This window comes from Pyxicephalus adspersus, chromosome 1 (assembly GCF_032062135.1).
Source record: "Pyxicephalus adspersus chromosome 1, UCB_Pads_2.0, whole genome shotgun sequence".
Taxonomy (NCBI): Eukaryota; Metazoa; Chordata; class Amphibia; order Anura; family Pyxicephalidae; genus Pyxicephalus; species Pyxicephalus adspersus.
Genome location: NC_092858.1, coordinates 166,777,163 through 166,782,363, shown reverse-complemented (window position 1 = coordinate 166,782,363; position 5,201 = coordinate 166,777,163). Strand labels below are relative to the sequence as shown.

At 42.1% G+C, this 5,201-nt stretch overlaps 1 protein-coding gene across 3 annotated transcripts in view; it reads left to right on the top strand.

Annotated features, from left to right (window-relative positions):
- The window catches only part of PIGP (phosphatidylinositol glycan anchor biosynthesis class P), a 25,882-nt gene that overhangs the window by 892 nt on the left and 19,789 nt on the right, over window positions 1–5,201 (top strand). Inside the window, exons 2-3 of one of the 3 annotated variants that reach the window (XM_072398289.1) lie at window positions 3,229–3,333; window positions 3,511–3,639. The exons of 1 other annotated variant lie outside the window; for it this stretch is intronic. The gene's annotated coding sequence lies outside the window, so the exon portion shown is untranslated. The remainder of the gene's footprint in view (window positions 1–3,228; window positions 3,334–3,510; window positions 3,640–5,201) is intronic. One more of the 3 variants, XM_072398288.1, reaches the window with a different exon arrangement.

The window sequence follows — 5,201 nt, the reverse complement described above, 5'->3', positions numbered from 1 at the left end:
AACTATGTCTTATAGGGTTTTATATCTGGGATATATTTATTTCCCTAGTGGTTGAACTTGATGGACTTATGTCTTTTTTCAACCTAACCTACTATGTAACCTAAAATTAACACAGAACACCCCCCACAGATCTATTATACAAAGATAAAAATATACCCCATGTAGGTGACGACACGACGGACACCACAACCGGGTATCCCCATTACAATACTCCCCCCCAGTTCCACTGACACAAAGCTTGTATTTTCATTTCTTTATGTATGTCCAGTGATTGTGGTAAGCAGAACAGAGGCGAATCTCCCAATAGTGAAAAAAAAAGGAGGTTAAAGCCTCCAGCCGCCTGAAAAAGTTTTGGTAAAGAGAACCTGTCACCAACGTAAAATCAAGAAGATAAAGCACAGCAACATTACCTATTTTAAAGTCGTTTCCCTTTCCATAAAGTAGCTGTTGGGGGAGAAATGCAGGGGATTGCTAAAGATCAGGGTTTCCAGCCAGGGTTCTTCCAGAGGTTGCTTGGGGTTCCATGAGCAATGAGCAGTTTGTGACTTTTAGCCAGAAACATCATTGGTGTCACTTAGATCTATCTGTAAGGGTGACATTCTTCCCAATGGCCAGCAATGTAAGAGACATTCTTCCTACTGATCACTACACTAATATACTGTGAGATGTGGGTATAAAAATTATAGTGGGGGTTCACTGGAGACCTGAAAGTTATTTCAAGGGTTTGCCCATGGTAAAAAGGTGGAGAAAGGCTGTTATAGAAGTCATGCCTGAGTCTGCAGGTGTTGCTGACATCACATCCAAGATGGCTCCAAGCACCCAGCGCCATTATTGAGACTTTTACAGACAAATAACATCCTTAAACAGGAACTGAACTCAAAAGTCACCCAAAACAAAAAAAAAATACATTTACCTTCAATCTCGTTGAGCAGTTGATCGATCCAGAGGATTCTTCCATCGGGTCCCGCTTTGTCCCAGCATCCGTCTTCGGGCCAACGCCCAGGCCCCACCATCTTCTTCTCTTCTTCTGGGTTCTTCTTCTTTCTTCATCACCCAACCCAGGTGCGAGATCAGGGGGAAAAACTTGTCAATCACACTGTGCATGTGTGACATCGCCAATTTTTACCTCTTGATGAAAGGGCTCCTTTTGCGTATGCCTGAGATGCTCGGGCATGCGCAGAAGGAGCACCCAAGAGCCTCCCGGGATCCATGACTTAGGACTTGGGTTTTGCACTTAAAAAAAATAAAAAAACAAACAGAATTTTAAAGAGAAAATTGTGACTTTAGGTACGTTTAAGATACATTCAGTCCATATAAAATCCTATGGGAAGATTTTTGTTGAAATAAATGGTTTCAGGCAGGTGATCTTCTTTATTATTATAAACTGTATTTTTATAGCTCCAACATATTACGCAGTGCTGTACATTAAATTTGCAAATGACAAACAGACAGGGACACAGGAGGAGGAGAGGACCCTGCCCAGAAGAGCTTACAATCTAAGGTGGGGGAAGTAACACATAAAAGGAGGGGTGATATTTAGTAGTGGGAAGTAGTGGAGGGTTTAAGAGACAGAAGAAGACGGGTAAGTGAGTATGAAAAGATGGGGTTTGAGTGATCTTTTAAATGAGCAAAGTAGGGAATAGCTCAATAGGATGAGGACCCATTCCAGAGAATCGGGGCAGGTCTAGAAAAGTCTTGGAGCCGTGCGTGTTATGAGGTTATGAGTGAGGAATTAGTAGGGCATTGGAGGAGTGAAGAGAGCGGCTGGGGGAGGATTTTTCTATCAGGTCAGAAAGGTAAATAGGACAAGAACTGTGGAGGGATTTGAAGGCAAAACACAGGAGCTTGAATTTGATTCTAAAGTGAAATAGAAGCCAATGAAGATAGCTAGTTGAAAACATCCGTTATCTGGCTGCCTGTGGCATTTCCAATGTAAGCCAGGGATGGAATTTTAGAAAAGGCTCCAAGATAACTCCTTCAGACCAGCCCTGAGAAATGACAGTTATAGGTTTGACGCTCCCTGCACAGATTTACATGTTTGGAGTCAGTTTGTGCTTTAGGAAGGATCGTGTCATCGAGAAGAAGTCTGCACTTAATGGAGTTTCTATCTCGCTTTCCACTGTCAGAGGGGCACCACCAATCTTCATGGAAATCTGGGTTGGAGAATACACAGGGCTATGTGGTGCCTCCCAAGGGATAATACTCATTCCTAGGGCCTGGCTAGTCTAATACATTGTGCTGCATCATGGACGCTAGGGAAAGATTTGAATTCCTACCCTTTCTAAATGTTTCTCTGCCTCTGCAGGGTGTAAGTACAGGAAAGGTAAGTAATAGCCATAGACCGTGCTCTATATCAGTGTTTCTCAACCAGCCTCTAAAGGTTGCTTGAGGTTCCTTAAGCCATGACCATTTCTCTCAAGGTCCAGTTAACTGACACCAATGATCCATTTGGCTATCTGTAAGGGTGACATTCTTTCCAATAGCCAACAATGTGAGCGACATTCTTCATTACCAATGTACTGTGATCTGTGTATATAGATGGGCAATTCTTATTCCATCCCAATGTATTACCCACATGCACCTATTATTTAAATGTAAGTTTGTGTTTGTCACTGGTGTGGCTTTTTGTGTGCCACTGACAATGAAGGGTGCTGTTCCATTATGGCCCTATGGTGGAGCGCTCTCCCTAATTGGCAGTCTCTGTTCGGGAGAGCTCTCGGCTAAGTATCTGATGGGAAGGCTTCAGTTTGCCTGGAGAGAGCGGAACCTGTGTGATTAAGGTCAGGCAGGCTAAATAGGTTCACTCGGCTTCTGCTGGGTGGTCTCAGTACCCAGCCCTGTCAGGAGCATAATGCCCTGGGGGGTCTGGGGCATCTGAGCAGCCCTTACTATTTAACAGAGAGATCATAATAGCACATTTTTTGTGGCGTGTTTATGCTTGTTCACTTTTTGCACCAGGGTTTTTGTGCAGAGGATCACGCGTAGCAGGATTCCTGAAGAAGTGGTTCCTTAAGATCTGAAAGTTATTTCAAGGGTTCCCCATGTTAAAAAAGTTTGAAAATGTCTACTGTATGATCACTCTGCTTTAAACTATACTGAAAAATAATTGTTACAGGATGAAATGTAGAATCTGGTGAGGTGGGGCAGGGCAGTATTTACAGTTCATATGTCAAAAAAAAAAAAAGGTAATTATACCTTATTTATTTATATGCATTTCCATAATTGCAGGTCCCCTGTGCCTCCGAAAACCTATTGAACCGCACCTAGCGATCTCTTGTGATCAATGAATTCCATCTCCACACAAGGATATAAAGAAAGTGACTAATATATAAGGTAATAGCACATATATAAAATATACATTTCTATGTAATGTTCATTCCTTCCCATTGTTATATTGAACCACAGCCTGTAGTTAGTGTTTTGTTCTCCCAGCGCTGGGCTTTGTTTGTATCTCTGTAAGCATGGCGTCTGCATGGAGTCAGTGTTTTTTTTCCCCTCTGTTTCCTCCAGGTGGCTCAGGTTCACTCCCAAAATCGAAAACATCTGGAAGGTTATAAAATATGTGAACCCTGTCACTGAAATCTCATCTCAGCTTTAAAGCATACCTAAAGAATTTTCACTTTACACAGGGTACAAAGGGTAGACAACTCTTTTATGTCAGGTAAAAATTCTGTTTGTGTGTGCAGCACTGCCCCCTTAATTCTCGGTATGCGCAGTAAGATCAGCAAGTTTTTTTCCAATCTACGTCACCCGATCTTGCGCCTGCGTCAGGTGACATAGAAAGAAGAACCCGGAAAAACAGCGAGAACATGGCAATGCCTAGCGCGTTGGCCCGAAGACAGATACCAGGATGATGTGGGATCCAATGGAAGAAACCTCCGGAGCCATCGACTGCTCTGTGGGATTAAAGGTAAGTGTATTTTTTTGTTTTGGGTCATTTTTGCATTTACTTCCTCTTTAATATGGTAAAGTGAGCCTGTAAGGTCCAAGGCAGTGTTTCTGAACCAGGTTTCCTCCAGAGTTTGTTAGGGTTTTTTTTAGCAATTTGTGCCTTTCGGGTCAGTATAGGTGATACCAATGACTTTTTGGCAATCTGTAAGGGTGATATTCTTCCCAATGGCCAGCAATGTAAAAAGAATTCTCCCTACTGACCACAACACTAATATACTGTGAGCTGTGGATATAATAATTATAGAAGAGGTACCCTAAAGACCTGAAAGATATTTCAAGGGTTCCCCCCATAGTAAAAAAGAGATCACAGCAGGTCTAAGGGTTCATTTACAAGAGCTGTAACTTGTCTTTAGCTCCAACACAGAAAAGAACGCATTTTCTCAGCATTATTCCAGCATTTATCTGAGGGGTGTTTGGTGGTCACACTTTTGCATTGGCTTTAAGAAAGGCTGAAAGAACATCCAGAAACTTTGACACGTTTTAATTGCATTAATTGGATGTTTTCTTGATGTCCACCACTGAGGATATGCTGCATGCAAAGCTTTTCTAACACTCATGTTGCACAGTTGTTTCAGTTTTTTGTTGTTCCCATTAACTGCTATATGTGGATGTTTTTTTCATCTGTAGGTAACAGCTTCTCAACAGTTAAATTGTCAAGAAAATGTCCACTCAGCCCTTTGTGTAACTGAACCCTAAAGATTTTTAACTGACAGTGGAAGATAAAGAGTAGCACTCCTCTGAAGAAAATACATTGGTTGAATAGTTCTTGTCATTCTCCTATTTGTCCACAAGGTGGTGATTTGTGTGCACTCATTCATCACAATGATATGTTGGGTTTATGTTTTTGAAAGTTCTCCAGGACTGGAAAAGATGGATTATCATGGGAGAAACTGGGTGATCCAGCAAATTTGCAATGGATTTCTAAAAATTAATTTGCTATTAGTTGGCAAAGAAACCAGATCCATTCCAGCTTTGCTGGATCATTCAGATTCTCCCATGATAGTCTATGTTTTTCAGTTTTGGAGAGCTTTGATAAATCAGGTCCATTATATACACTATAGTAGCTATCAGTCTCAGTTAAGGCTTGTTTAGACTGGCAATAGGAATGTTCCTGTGCCAATTCGGCTCCTGGCAGCTGGCTTACTTGGCTGCCCACTGTACCAGTACTCAGAGGCAGATGGTAATGAACCACCCTCTGCCATCCCCAATTATTCTGCATGGGGGGCTGCAGATAGGGGGCAGTTCAAGGC